Source organism: Tursiops truncatus, chromosome 9 (genome assembly GCF_011762595.2).
Source record: "Tursiops truncatus isolate mTurTru1 chromosome 9, mTurTru1.mat.Y, whole genome shotgun sequence".
In the NCBI taxonomy this organism is placed as follows: domain Eukaryota; kingdom Metazoa; phylum Chordata; class Mammalia; order Artiodactyla; family Delphinidae; genus Tursiops; species Tursiops truncatus.
The window spans coordinates 46,212,125-46,228,927 of NC_047042.1; the positions used below are offsets into that span (position 1 = coordinate 46,212,125).

General features: G+C 36.5%; 1 long non-coding RNA gene across 1 annotated transcript in view; it reads left to right on the forward strand.

Annotated features, from left to right (window-relative positions):
- LOC141279539 (uncharacterized) overlaps positions 1-16,803 on the forward strand; it is a 321,920-nt gene that overhangs the window by 243,962 nt on the left and 61,155 nt on the right. Inside the window, exon 5 of the long non-coding RNA XR_012333965.1 lies at positions 16,077-16,311. This is a non-coding gene — a long non-coding RNA (uncharacterized lncRNA). The remainder of the gene's footprint in view (positions 1-16,076; positions 16,312-16,803) is intronic.

Below are 16,803 nucleotides of genomic sequence, written 5' to 3' on the forward strand. Positions count from 1 at the left end.
AAATCATAACAAATTCAATATTACATTCCATGTTGGGATTCTTTGGGTCGATCAGATTCAGCAGCACTTCTTAATAGAAAGCTTTCACGTGTTTCTGAGGAAATTGTGCCCAAGGAAAGACTGGTGCAGTTTCCCTAGCTACATTTCCTTGCTCTTTTTCTCCTCAATGAAACAATAATTATTCAATTAATCTTGTCAACAAGTGGAGGCTGGTTTCATTTCAGTTGTTTACTAATTATTATTGGGTAGATCTTTATATCCTTGAAAACGTTGTCCAATTGCGACAAGCTACTAATGAAGCAAGACTTGGTTAATTAGGTAATAAGAGCAATTAGCTTGTCAGCAGTTAATTCCAACAGTCCCTAGAGAACTGCTACATTTAGGGATATGTATCTCAGGAGCTATTGACCTCTAAACCTTCCTCCTTTGCTGTCACTGCAGTTTAATGGAAAGTCATTTATTTTGTCAGGCTAATAACTGAGGTAATGAAGTAGCCTATGGCTCTGGCTTGCTACTCTGTTTTTCTCTTGCTAATTTTAGAAAGTTTAAAAATAGATGAATGGGTCTATTTTGGATATCATTAAAAGAGGAAACCCAAGGTGGGACTTTACAGAATCCATGGAGCACCCGCTGACCACCCCCAAAGCTATCTGGAGCTCATTAGTCCTTACAGAGCTTTCTCTGCCAAAGAAAAGTTGGTTGTGAAATTTTAAATTCAAAGACTTTTAAAAGCCAAATCAATTTTGTTTGAAAATTTGATTTAACGGGATGGCGGAGGATAATTCTGGAATTTATTCTCATTTCCATGTTTACTGATAGAGACTGTCTTTAAAAAGTGATGGAATTGGGTGATTCATTTGTAGCTTTTTGTGTTGCAGGGAGATGAACGAGGCTGGAATGAGGATTACTTTTCATAATAGATCTTAGAAAATATCTTAGGACAACTTGACAAGCTTGACTTTGCCAAAGAGTAAATTTAAGCTAAGATAATATGATTGTTCTAATATTGGACCTTCCATTTTCAGTGTAACTTCTGTGTAGAACATTCCCTCCACCTCTAGACAGTGGCTGAATCTGACTGAGACTGAGACCAAGTCTGAGGCTGAGATATTTCACGGAACCAATTTGCTATTTCTGGTCTCCTCATTCCTACAAAAAGTTGGGAGAGGAAAGTGCAAGCCTTTCCTCTTAGAAGTCCACAGGCCCTGGTCTGTCTACCCCATGGCATATTTCAGAGCTTCACTTACTTCATCTTAATTTTTCTCCTTGGGAGCATTGTGCAAAACTCTTCTAAGCTTAAGCCATTATACCAACTACAAAGGATAAAAAAGGAACATGAAAGTGGAAACAAAAATGAAGGCAACTAATCCTATCTCATCTCATAGTTTTCCTGAAGTTGTCACCAATATTAGAGGTAACAGTATGGATCTTGTTGGAATTCAAGATGCCCAATAAATAGTACTCTCCCTTACCCTCTTGAGTTCTGAACCAAATAAGAAATAAGTCAAAAGGGTAAGGTGGATTAGAACTCATATTACCTTTATTTTAAATTGATAGAATTCAGTTTAGATTTTACTACACTTTCAAGGGAAATTACCTCAATATTTTAAAGAATTAACAAAATTTAATACTGTTTAAAACATCATATTAGAGAACGTGGTTGTTGTAGGAGTATGGCTTCTATCCAGACAGGCAGGCTTCCTAATAGAACTAAACCCCAGAATTAGAAAAACTTACCCACCCGGTGTGTGGACCACATCACCTGGGAAAACTGCTGGCATAAACCAAGGAGCTGAGCCAAAGATGTGCTTCTGCTGGTGGCTGTATGCTAGAGAGGAAAGAGTTGGCTTTACATGTCCAACTTCACTTTCCAAACTCAGGAATAAGATTAAGGCACTCCTCAAGGGAGCAGTAGGAGGGGGCAGGAATACAGGTGTGTTTCCTAAGTAGAATTCCCTCCACTGGAGTAGGGAAGGACTCTTCCTTCCAACAGATGTTATAGATGTAGGTTTTTTTATATGATTCCATTTTGGTGATTCATTAAGAAATTAAGAGTATAGTAAAATTGAAATTAAACCTCATTAATTTTAAAATAAGGTGATTTACAACTTCAAATTGTCAATAAACAAAGAATCTATAAAGCAAATTAACAGTGTCTTTAGAATTTGTGAAGGACCATTTTGATTCCATAAGAGAATATACTAATTTGAAGTCACTTCAAAGTGACTAATTTAATTTCAAAGTCACTAATTTAAAAGGGACCATCCTAATTATAAAATATTGTTAAATCTGTTAAAGTAACTCATATAGGCATAGGTATGTTGTTCTTACCAGAATAGTGAAAATGCTGAACAGAACTATCTCAATTATTTTATTTTACTTCTTGATATGCATATATTCTACCAACATACTCTACCTTCAGCTTACTAATAAGACTGAAAGGAAAAGGAACTCTGGGTTGCCCCATATTTCCCTTTCCTTCTGTGCCATCATGTTCAGCATAAGTCATTGACACAGAGGGGTAATATGAGGAAAAGAAGATATGATAGGCTTCCCAGGTTGTTTTTGTTTCCTACAACAGCACTGCTGCCTTCTTGTGTATGACACAAGTTCTCTTTTAAACAGAAAGTGTGGTTTGGGGAGCTGTTAGCATACCACCCTGCCCACAAGCTCTGCCGCTCAGTCCTTGATGTAACACACTTACCTTATACTTGCTTTGAGTTTCGCTGAACTCCCATGCTGCATGAGTGCACCAGAGTTCCGTGCCCACGGGGCATTGTGAACACTGCCTACAAATGGGACAGCTAGGAAGCGTGGGACTTACACTGCACATACCCCCTCTGCTCAAATGCATGCTTTATTGTCCCATCAGACTTCATGCATGAAACACAAGTTCAAAGATAAAATTAAGAATTTCAAAACAGAGACAGCAGAGAAATAAAACAAGTGTGGGCACTTTTGGGCACAGGACCATGTGCAGTGGCACAGGTCACATGCCCATGAAGCAAGCCCTGGAGAGAAGGTTGGACCTAAGGGAATTCAGGCCACAGATTAGCAGCAAGGAAGGCTGAATTCCAGGATAGTGGTCTGAAAGGGAGGGACAAGTGGTGGAACAACTCCTTATTCTTGTTTTAAGCAACTACTCTCACTTTTACCAGGATGTTAGAGTACCAATGATAAATGGGCCTTGTACCAACACAACACCAGGCTGGCAAGAGTGTTAGAGGTGACTTACTCCTCAATAAATACGAAGTAATTCTTCTCAAGTTGTTATTCAGAGTTGTATGGACCCAATTTAGCCTTTGTGCTAAATTACATTCCACTATGCACAAAAGTAGGTGAGTTTTTGCTACATTTTTGTGGGCATTTGGCAATAACTAGTCTGGTTAAATAAAAGTTTATTATAATTTCTCAACTGATTTAGTAAAATTGGTATAAATGTTAGCTTTGGTAAATTAAACAGCTTTCAAAGTACTTTAAATTCATTACCTTTAGAGTTTACAAAGTGCTTTTACCTACCGAATCCCCCATTTAACCCCCATAATAACCCTGTGAGATAGAATAGGCAGACATTTTTATCACTGTGTATGGGTGTGTTTACCAGAACTATCAATTGGATTACATGAACCTACATCCCTCCATGGCCTCACCTGATTGGAAAGGTGGAAGCACTTAATGGAAGGAAATCAGACCATAAGCTAGACCTAGTGTGACAAGACTCTAAAAGATGAACTGGGCCAATTTGATGTATCTCTCAACAGAGGTAAGGTAATTTGTCAAATACAGACCTTGTTGTACAACTCATACTGAGTCTCAACATTTCTAAAATAGATCTATTGAGACATTTCCTCAAATTGCCCCCTTCTCTGTCTTCTCCATCTCAGTAAAGAGCACTTCCATCCACTTGTTTGTTCAGCCAAACGTAGGAGTCATCCTTGAGTCCTCCTTTTCCCTCCAACCAATCTCTCAGCAAGCTCTGCCAGTTCTATTGATAGCTTTAGTCTATCTGCTTCTTTTCAACTCTACTGCCCACCCTCTGGCCCAAGCTACCATCATCTCTTGCCTACTTTGCAATATCCTCAAAGGTGGTCTGCCTGCTTCCAATCTTGCCCCATTGTAATCCATTCTCCACACGACAGCCATTGTGAGCTTTATAAAATGTAAATAAATCATGTCACTTATATGCCTAAAAATTTTAGAGGTTCTTCAGAGTTCAAGAGCTCATTGTCCTCATACAGACTGAAAGTGAGGGGATGGAAAAAGATATTCCATGCAAATGGAAATCAAAAGAAAGCTGGAGTAGCAATTCGCATATTAGACAAAATAGACTTTAAAATAAACACCATTGCAAGAGACAAAGAAGGACACTACATAATGATCAAGAGATCAATCCAGGAAGAAGATATAACAATTGTAAATATTTATGCACCCAACATAGGAGCACCTCAATACATAAGGCAAATGCTAACAGCCATAAAAGGGGAAATGGACAGTAACACATTCATAGTAGGGGACTTTAACACCCCACTTTCACCAATGGACAGATCATCCAAAATGAAAATAAATAAGGAAACACAAGCTTTAAATGATACATTAAACAAGATGAACTTAATTGATATTTATAGGACATTCCATCCAACAACAACAGAATACACTTTCTTCTCAAGTGCTCAAGGAACATTCTCCAGTATAGATCATGTCTTGGGTCACAAATCAAGCCTTGGTAAATTTAAGAAAATTGAAATTGTATCAAGTATCTTTTCTGACCACAAGGCTATGAGACTAGATATCAATTACAGGAATAAATCTGTAAAAACTACAAACAAATGGAGGCTAAACAATACACTACTTAATAACCAAGAGATCACTGAAGAAATCAAAGAGGAAATCAGAAAATACCTAGAAACAAATGACAATGGAAACACGACAACCCAAAACCTATGGGATGCAGCAAAAGCAGTTCTAAGAGGGAAGTTTATAGCAATACAATCCTATCTCAAATAAACAACCCAACCTTACACCTAAAGCAATTAGAGAAAGAAGAACAAAAAAACCCCAAAGTTAGCAGAAGGAAAGAAATCATAAAGATCAGATCAGAAATAAATGAAAAAGAAATGAAGGAAATGACACCAAAGATCAACAAAACTAAAAGCTGGTTCTTTGAGAAGATAAACAAAATTGATAAGCCATTAGCCAGATTCATCAAGAAGAAAAGGGAGAAGACTCAAATCAATAGAATTAGAAATGAAAAAGGAGAAGTAACAACTGACACTGCAGAAATACAAAGGATCATGAGAGATGACTACAAGCAACTATATGCCAATAAAATGGACAACCTTGCCCAGGAAGAAATGGGCAAATTCTTAGAAAAGCACAACTTTCCAAGACTGAACCAGGAAGAAATAGAAAATATAAACAGACCAATCACAAGCACTGAAATGGAAACTGTGATTAAAAATCTTCCAAAAAACGAAAGCCCAGGACCAGATGGCTTCACAGGTGAATTCTATCAAACATTTAGAGAAGAGCTAACTCCTATCCTTCTCAAGCTCTTCCAAAGTATAGCAGAGGGAGGAACACTCCCAAACTCATTCTACGAGGCCACCAACACCCTGATACCAAAACCAGACAAAGATGTCACAAAGAAAGGAAACTACAGGCCAATAACTAATGGACATAGATACAAAAATCCTCAAAATACCAGCAAACAGAATCCAACAATACATTAAAAGGATTATACACCGTGATCAAGTGGGGTTTATCCCAGTAATGCAAGGATTCTTCAGTATACGCAAATCAATCAATGTGATAAACCATAGTAACAAACTGAAGGAGAAAAACCATATGATCATCTCAATAGATGCAGAAAAAGCTTTTGACAAAATTCAATACCCGTTTATGATAAAAATGCTCCAGTAATTAGGCATAGAAGGAACTTACCTCCACATACTAAAGGCCATATATGACAAACCCACAGCAAACATTGTTCTCAATGGGGAAAAACTGAAACCATTTCCACTAAGATCAGGAATAAGACATGGTTGCCCACTCTCACCACTATTATTCAACATAGTTTTGGAAGTTTTAGCCACAGCAATCAGAGAAGAAAAAGAAATAAAATGAATACATATTGAAAAAGAAGAAGTAAAACTGTCACTGTTTGCAGATGACATGATACTATACATAGAGAATCCTAAAGATGCTACCAGAAAACTACTAGAGCTAATCAGTAAATTTGGTAAAGTTGCAGGATACAAAATTAATGCACAGAAATCTCTTGCATTCCTATACACTAATAATGAAAAATCTGAACGTGAAATTAAGAAAACACTCCCATTTACCACTGCAACAAAAAGAATAAAATACTTAGGAATATATCTACCTAAGGAGACAAAAGACCTGTATGCAGAAAACTATGACATTGATCAAAGAAATTAAAGACGATACCAACAGATGGAGAGATATATCATGTTCTTGGATTGGAAGAATCAACATTGTGAAAATGACTCTACTACCCAAAGCAATCTACAGATTCAATGCAATCCCTATCAAACTACCAATGGCATTTTTCACAGAACTAGAACAAAAATTTGCACAATTGGTATGGAAACATAAAAAACCCCGAATAGCCAAAGCAATCTTGAGAAAGGAAAACGAAGCTGGAGGAATCAGGCTCCCTGACTTCAGACTATACTACAAAGCTACAGTAATCAAGACAGTATAGTACTGGCACAAAAACAGAAATATAGATCAATGGAACAGGATAGAAAGCCCAGAGATAAACCCATGCACATAGGGTCACCTTATCTTTGTTAAAGGAGGCAAGAATATACAATGGAGAAAAGATAGCCTCTTCAATAGGTGGTGCTGAGAAAACTGGACAGCTACATATAAGAGAATGAAATTAGAGCACTCCCTAACACCATACACAAAAATAAACTCAAAATGGATTAAAGACCTAAATGTAAGGCCAGACACTATCAAAGCCATAATAACACCTCACTCCTGTTAGAATGGCCATCATCAAAAAGACAAGAGATAACAGACACTGGCATGAATGTTGAGAAAAGGGAACTCTTGTGCACTGTTGATGGGAATGTGTCTTGTACAGCCACTATGGAAAACGGTATGAAGAATTCTAAAAAAATTAAAAATAGAACCACCGTGTGATCTGGAAACTCCAGTTCTGGGACTATATCCAAAGGAAATGTAAACACTAACTTGAAAAGATATCTGCACCCCCATGTTCATAGCAGCATTGCTTGCAATAGCCAAGACATGGAAACAACCTAAGTGTCCATTGATGGATAAATGGGTAAAGAAGTTGGCATATATACATACAATGGAATATTATTCAGCTATAAAAAAAATGGCAATATGGGTGGACTTGAAGGCATTATGCTAAGTGAAATAAGTCAGATAGAGAAAGATAAATACTATATGATCTCACTTATATGTGGAATCTAAAAAAAGAAACTAAACAAAAAACCAAAACAAACAAACAAAAAAACCCACACCAAATTTATAGAAAAGAGATCAGATTTGTGGTTACAGAGGCGGAGGGTGGGAGCAGGGGAAACTGGAGGAAGGTGGTCAAAAAGTACAAATTTCCGGTTATAAGTTAGAGAAGTACTAGGGGTGTAATGTCAACAACATGATGACAATAACTAAGGCTGCCCTGTGATATATAGGAAAGTTGTTAGAGGGTAAATCCTACGAGTTCTTATCACAAGGAGAACATTTTTTTCCTTTTATCTTTTCTTCTTTTTATTGTATCTATATGAGAAGATGGATGTAAGCTGACCCTATTGTGGTAATCATTTCACAATATATGTAAATCAAACTCTCATGCTATATGCCCTAAATGTATACAGTGGTATAAGTCAATTATTTCTCAATAAAACTGAGGGGAAAATTGCCTGGGTCCAGGAGGCTAAGTCACTATGAATGGTCATCCTAGATGACCTGTCCAATCCTGTGGCCAGCAAGCCTGGCACAGTGACAACACACGAACCTGGCACAGTGACAAAAAAAACACACAAAGCCCACTTGGAATGGGTAAGGTGTGACTTCCCCAAGAGATGCTGGCAGAGGAAAGTGACCTATCCTCTGCTACTCTATTCCAGCCACCTCCCAAATGCCTTTCAAGTCCCTGCACACACCATGTTCTTCTATATGATCAGTGATTTGCACATGCCCCTGCCTTGGATTCCCTTCTCTCTTAGCTTCCTGGTGAACTTGAGATAAGATGGTTAATCTCAAAGCACTCCATGCATACCTCCACCACAGCCAGCTCACTGCCCTGGGTTCTTTATCTTTGTCTACATCTGTCTTGCTCAGACTGTGAGCATCTTGACTTCAAGGACAGTGAGTGGGTGTTCAACAAATAGGTGTTTCACAAACAAATGGATGTGTGACTATTTCACATTCAAAGGTCCCACAGCTAATGAATTACAGAGCCAAGATTAGAACCCAGTGTATTTCCCTTGGCCCAGTATTCAAAACTTGTGTAGCATTATAATTATATTAGACTTTTATGAAGAAAAGCTGTAACTTTCTCAGCTATTGCAGGAATAGCCTTAGTTTGGGCATTAATATTGAGAAAAAGAAAAACAACTCTCCACTGAATAAATAAATACAAAAGGCCTTAGAATGTTTTGCTGAAGTAAATTGTATTATTGGAGTTGTGATAACTCAGGAAACTTTTCTATTTTAAGCTCTTTTCACAGCCCTTCCAACAGTCAGTATTTCTTGTAAACGTTTATCCAGTGAGCACTTATTTAATGGATACTAAATAGGACTCTGATTGTACTAGTGACTGGGGACAAAAAGATAAGCAAGGCATCCCCTGCCATTGAGGAGACACAGTCAATGAAGAAATCAGACACAGCAGCCTATATGATCCTTTAACATCAGATAAATCATGTCACTCTTCTGTTCAAAACCGCCCCCTAGTTTTCCTGCCAATTTGTGGTTATCTCCAGACTCCTCATCACGACCTACAAAACCCTCACAGCATGGCCTCCCCCTACCTTTCTGACCTCATCTCCCACCACTCTAGCACAACCAGCTTTCTGCCTCAAGTCCTTGAACTCTTTCTCTGCCTGAAATGTCCTTCCCCAGGTATCCACAGTTAAGTCCCTTACTTCCTTTATAGTTCTCAAATGTCTTCTTATCAAAAAGGGCTTTCCTGACCAGACTCCCCATCACCCAGTTCCCAGCATCATTCTCTAACCCTGCACCTGGTTTTCTTTATATTCAAGCACTTACTACTAACTGACATATGTTTATTTTTTTATGTTAGCGCTCTCTCTCTCTCTCTCTCTCTCACACACACACACACACACACACAGACACATACACAGACACACACACACACACAGACACACACACACGATTGTAAGCTTCATTAAATAGGAATTTGCTGTTTTATTCATATTCAACAAATAGTTGAGTGACTGAATGAATGAATACCGAATATTTTTTATTTTATTGAAGTATAGTTGATTTACAATGTTGTGTTAATTTCTGTTGTACAGAAAAGTATTCAGTTATACATATATATATATTCTTTTTCATATTCTTTTCCATTATGATTTATTACAGGATACTGAATATAGGTCCCTGTGCTATACAGTAGGACCTTGTTGTTTATCCATTCTATATATAATAGTTTGCATCTGCTAATCCAAACTCCCAATCCATCCCTCTCCCAACCCCCTCCCCCTTGGCATCCACAAATCTGTTCTCTATGTCTGTGAGTCTGTTTCTGTTTTGTAGATAAGTTCACTTGTGTTGTATTTTAGATTTCACATATGTGATATCATATGGTATTTGTCTTTCTCTTTCTGACTTACTTCACTCAGTATGACAATCTCTAGGTCCATCCATTAGCTGCAAATGGCATTTATTCTTTTTTATGGCTGAGTAATATTCCATCATATATATATACATACACACACACACACACACACACACACACACACACACACATACATATATCACATCTTCTTTATCCATTCATCTGTCGATTGACAGGTAGGTTGCTTCCATGTCTTGGCTATTGTAAATAGTGCTGCTGTGAACATAAGGGTACCTATATGTTTTTGAATTATAGTTTTTTCCAGATATATGCCCAGCAGTGGGATTGCTAGATCATATGGCAACTCTATTTTTAGTTTTTTGAGGAACCTCCGTACTGTTTTCCACAGTGGCTGTAGCAATTTCCATTCCTACCAACAGTGTAGGAGGGTTCCCTTTTCTCCACACCTTCTCCAGCGTTTGTTATTTGTAGACTTTTTAATGATGGCCATTCTGACCGGTGTGAGGTGATACCTCATTGTAGTTTTGATTTACATTTCTTTAATAATTAGTGGTAATGAGCATCTTGTCATGTGCCTATTGGCCATCTGTATGTCTTCTTTGGACAAATGTCTATTTAGGTCTTCTGCTTATTTTTGATTGGGTTTTTTTTGTTGTTATTGAGTTGTATGAGCTGTTTGTACAATTTATTTTGGAAGTTAAGCCCTTGTTGGTCATATCATTTGCAAATATTTTCTCCCAGTCTGTAGGTTGTCTTTTCATTTTGTTTATGGTTTCCTTTACTGCACAAAAGTTTATAAATTTGATTAGATTGCATTTGTTTCTTTTTGCTTTTATTTCTATTGCCTTGGGAGACTGACCTAAGAAAACATTGGTACGATTTATGTTAGAGAATGTTTTGCCTATGTTCTCTTCTAGCTTTATGGTGTCATGTCTTATATTTAAGTCTTTAAGCCATTTTTGAGTTTATTTTTGCATATGGTTTGAGGGTATGTTCTAACTTCATTGATTTACATGCAGCTGTCAAGCTTTCCCAACACCACTTGCTGAAGAGACTATCTTTTCCCTATTGTATATTCTTGTCTCCTTTGTTGAAGATTAACTGACCATAGGTGTGCTCTCTATTGTGTTCCATTGATCCATATGTCTGCTTTTGTGCCAATACCATGCTCTTTTAATTACTGTAGCTTTGTAGTATTGTCTGAAGTCTGGAGTACCCAGTATTTTAATACAAACGTTTTCAAAATACACTGTACTCAATTACAACAATCATTCTCTTAAACTGCACTGATGATAGCTCTTACTAATGAGAACTGAATTCCAATGTTTAGGCTAGGGCCTGGCTCCAGTTGATGAGGTATTTCTTATTTCTACTGAACCATTAACGACAAGACACTGGATCAGATGTTGAGAAGGGCACCAATGGGATTAAAATAAGATTCAGAATTTAGGAGACTTTGGTCCAGTAGAAGAGAGAAAATCCACCTCTGATCATACAAATGCAGTCAGTAATAGGAGTCTAAAGACAGAGCATGTCATGAAGTCTCAGAAGAGAGAAAGAGAATTCTTGTTGGGAGGATCAGAGAAGACCTGAAGGATGAACTGATGTTTCACTTAAGCATTGAGGAATAGGTAGACACAGGAGAATAACAACTGCCCACAGAAGAGACACAGAAAACAAAGCCATGGGAGCACAAGAGAAAGTCTAGTCTTCCTTGACTCATGCTAATGGGAGTAGAGAATATAAAGATATAATGATCCTTTGAGATCATAGAAACCTGTGAATATGCTGAATAGTTTGGAGAGATGGGCCTCGTGGACAAATCTAACATTTTAAAAACTGGTTCTTTAGCAAAATTGAAATATCAATACTTACTTATAGAGTTCTAACAAAATAACATATTTGAAAGCACTGCCACATACTATATTTCATTAATCCTGGTTTTTGTTTGCTTATTATTCAGAAGACATTGTCTATTTATGGAAACAATTTGAACAAAGAAATGACATAATCAGAGCTTTTTCTTACTGTCAAATTACCTGAGAGATCTGGTACGATTTGGTCCTCCCTTGATCAGATGTTTTTGAAATGCCAGACTCAATTTCCTATTCCCCTACATGTCAACCAAAGACCTAATGATAACATTAGCCTCTTCTTCATATGCAAATGGACATTCAAAAACGTTTTTGAAAAAGTTATGAGGTGGTAAAACCAAACTGCCTGGGTTTGATGCTGCCTCTTCTATGCAATAACTGTGTGACCTTGCCCAGGACACTTGACTTCTCCATGCCTAGTGGTTGGTGCTGTGAGAATTAAATAAGATACTGTGTATCACGTACTTAGCACAGAGCCTGGCATACAGCAAATGGTCAGTAAATATTAGTTATTGTGATGCCATTGATGTTCTCTTAGATCCTAACTAGATAAGGATATAAAATTTAGTAATTTGGTCTTTATGATTTTTATTAATAATTTAAGCTATAAAAATTGGAGATTTGAACAGTATGATGCACCTAAGTTTGAAAGATATGAAAAATTGGACTTCATCAAAATTAAAGACCTTTTTGTATCAAAGGACATTATCAAGAAAATGAAAAGACAACCTATAGAATGGGAGAAGATATTTGCAAACCATATATCTGATAAGGGTCTGATATCCAGAATATATAAAGAACTCTTACAACTCAACAACAAGAAGATAAACAATTCAATTTTTAAATGGGCATTAAAAATTGACATTAACAGACATTACCCCAAAGAAGATATACAAATGGCCAATAAGCACATGAAAAGATGATCAACATCATTAATGATTAGAGAAATGCAAGTCAAAACCATAATGAGATACTGCTTCACAGCCACTAGGTTGGCTATAATTTAAAAAAAACAGAAATAACAAGTGTTAGTGAGGATATACCTTGCTGGGGGTGATATAAAATGGTTCAACTGCTGTGGAAAACAATTTGATAATAAAGTTTAACTCATAAAGTTAAACATAGAATTACTGTATAATCAATCAATTCTACTCCTGGGTAAATACCCCCCAAAAATTGAACTTAGGTACTCAAACAAATACATGTACAAACTTGTTCATAGCAGCATTATTCAAACTAACTAAAATGTGGAAACAGCCCAAATATCCATCAACTGATGAATGGATAAACAAGTCATGATACATACAGGCAATGGAATATCATTCATCCATAAAAAATGAAGTACTGATATATGCGTGCCACAATGTGGATAAACCTAGAAAGGCTAAGTAAAAGAAGCCAGACACAAAAGATCACATATTGTATGATTCCATGTATATGAAATATCCAGAACAGGTAAACCCACAGAGACAGAGAGCAGATTGGTGGTTGCCAGGGGCTGGGAGAAGAGAGGAATGAGGAGCAGCTGCTTAATGGGGACAGGGATTCCTTTTGGGGTGAAGAAATTCTGGAACTGTATAAAGGTGGCAGATGCACAACACTGTGGATATTCTAAATGCCACTCAATTGTTAATTTCTAAGAAGTTAATTTTACCTTATGTAAATCTCATTTCAAAGAAATATGAAAGCAAAATGATTATTTCCATAAAAATGTTAGAATTACAGTCTTTTCTAATTTGTCCCATTTTGTAGTCGCATAGCATATGTTTCCTCCATCATAGCATACTAGTCCCTGTGTTCTATTTTATTTTGTATGCACATCTACCACAGGGCTCAGTAAACTATGGCCCACAGGCCGAATTTGGCCCACTGCCTATTTTTGTGTGGCCCACAAACTAAGAATAGTTTTCACATTTTTAAATGGTTGAAAAAAATCAAAGCAAGAATAATATTTTGTAACACATGAAAATAAAATACAAAATTCAAATATGTGTCCATTTATAAAGTTTTATTAGAACATGGTGACTCTCATCTTTTGTGTATTGTCAATGGCTACTTTCATTCTACAGTAGTTGACAACAGAGATTATATGGCCTGCAAAGCCAAAAATATTTACCATCTGCCCCTTTACAGAAAATGTTTTTGACCCTTCATCTATATTAGATGATAAACCTTTAAGGGGAAGAAGTAGCTCAAGTTCCTAGCCTAATGATTTGTATATCCCAGAGTTTTGATAAATACCTCTTACTTTAACACCACTGTAAATTTTTTAGTATTCAAATGTGTGCCACAGGATTCCTGCTTCTATGTGCTAATAAAATTGAAAGCACTAATTTCCTTATATTTCTACAAAGTTTGACACTTACCTAGTTTGATATTTAGCATATGAATTCTACAAAAGATTTTTTAACAGAAATTCCATGCTGCAGTAGGAATTTATCATACCCAAAAAGAGAAGTAATTTTGCAGTCTTTCTAAAAAATATATAAAATAGGTGTTCATGTTGAAATCTTGAAAATTATGCTAATGTGCCATTCAAACTTTAGATGTCAGTACATAAAACTATGTTAGTTTTCTAGCACAAAAATAAATTAAGGATTAAAAAGTTCTGATCCCTGGCATTCCACTCTTGAGGATAAATTCAAAACTGGTATAACATTAGTTTTAAAAAAAAGCTTCTATATTTAACATTTAATTTATGAGGAGATATAGAATTCTGTTATTGGTTTTACAAAGTGAGACACCACATATGTTCAGGAGAGTATAGGTAAAGATGTAAACACTAAACATTCCAACAGTAGATTTGAAGGAAAAAAGAAGCAAAAATAACATTAGAGACTAGCTCTTTTTCGATTGTAGGTGACAAATGAGCCAACATCTTTGTAAGATAAAATGATACTAAGCAGAAATCACTTAAGTTTCTCAGACATTTTTCTATAGCAAAATTTCTTCCTTCTCTGACTTTTAATATCTTTCACTACTTATATGTCTCTATTTTGCTCAGAAGATTGTCTGAGTTGCATGGGACTGTTGGTATAATCAATTTAGCAATCAATTCAGTGACATTGATGTTGAGTAAAGAATAGCCTATTGGGAGTTCTGAGATCTCAACCAGAAGCCAAGTGACCTTGAGCCTGTTCTTTTACTTTTCATCATCTATGATAAAGAAGGTGACTCCGTGGTTTCTGAGCCTCTTCCATTCTAACATCCTGGGTGGCTAAATAATAAGTTAAATTTATTTTTGACATTGTGATTGACAAGTTATTCAACAGATTTAGGTGCATCACATTTTTTATAATAATATATAGATTTGGGCCTTTGTATTTCTTCTTTATCAAATAATTTATGTGCACCTACTAGTGTAGTAGCCCTATATTTAGTAGGACAATGTAAAAGAGTTTTCAAAAGGTGAAAAATCTATACATGTAAATTATTATTATTAAATAAAATCATACAATATTAGGGTTAGGAAGTTATGAAGTTCACCTACATGACTTTTTCACTTCACAGATGAGAAAACTGGATAAGATTTGGAGTAAGTGCTAGAGATTTGAGCTTTGCCATTATTCTATGTTGCCCCAGTTACAGCTAAAAAATGCATTCCAAATCCTTGCTGTTCCTGCAGTATTTGCCTGTATTGGCTTCCTCAATCATAATGTTTTTCAGGCAATATTCTATTTTCTCACACTCTTACTTTTTTATTCCCATGGCTTGATTTCAACCTAGTCTCTGTGTCTGCAAAACATTGCATTCCCTGGTTGGGTTTATCAAACAGTTATATCTAAGTAGTATATTTATATTTCATCCAAGCATAAGAAGTATATGGCTCATTAGAATTCAGGGATAATAACATAAGGTGAAGAAAAATAAACAAAGATGAAATAAGGGGGAAATTTTTTTCTTATCTCAACCATTTTGATGTCAGATTCTTCTTCAAAACTATGGTTTTTTAAAGGGGAATAAATTAATCTGGCAAATTATATCTAGTTAACCAGAAAGTCAGCAACAGTAGCAAGATACTTCTGGCAAGAGTCCATTCACTCAGTCATGTTCAGCAAACATTTATGGAGCCCTAAAAATAGCAAGCCAATTTAGGAGATCCTGACTGAAATGAACAGATTAATGAGTCCCTTCCTTTCTAGGAAAAAAGTTAAGAAATAATCATTATAACTCAAATTTATTGACTCCTTACTATGTGCCAGGCTGTGTTCTGAGTATCTTACATGAATTATCCCTTTTGATATTTACAACAAGATGTTATATATTATATTGATATCAAGACTAAATGAGATCCTTGACTAAGCTTCTCAACCAAGCCTGGAGCATTTTTGATTCTCACAACATATTAATTTCCTCTCTGTCCTCCTTTTATTTCACAGGAGACATCAATATCTTTCCTTCTAGAAAATATCTCCCAGATAGAAGTGGATTTCCAGAGCTAAATGAATAATACAACCAAAAGTACCTGCTGACTGAACGTAAGAAATATCCCTGAATCCAAAGGGCAGCTTAGATAGAGAAGTGAAATGAAGCTCAGCTGAAGGCAGAAATGGAACAAATGCTCATCTGAGGCACCAGGGATGGATTAACACAAGAGATGCCTGGAGATGGGAGGTAAACAGAGAGATTCTACCATAAAGCGCTGAGACAAGAAGAGGTCTGGGCTCTGCTTAGTCATGAAAAGGCTCATACAGTTGGGGAGGCCTGGCTCCAGGGAACACACTGAAGGAAGCGTGGGCAGAGGCACAAATGACAGATTTTGGAGCTTGTCTCATGATGCCCCAGCCTAGAGCCTTCAGAGCATGGCTTCCAGAACCACAGCAGACCAACACTTTCCACAGAGATGGGGAGGAAGTTGCTAGAACAAACACTGTCCTGAAACTTGCCCCAAATCTGAACCTAATCAAACCCCAATGTTTTCTTGAGGTTAGAAAAGGCCTGGCTTAGCATTTTTAAAACAATATCTATTTGCCTTTTGTCTCCCATTTGTAGCCAGAAGTGGAAGTTCTAAAAACCCATTAAAAACTTTGGGTTTTATTTTGTATTTATTTCTTTACTATATGCTTTCCCAGCCAAAACCAGAAAATGCTGGGACGGCACAAGCTC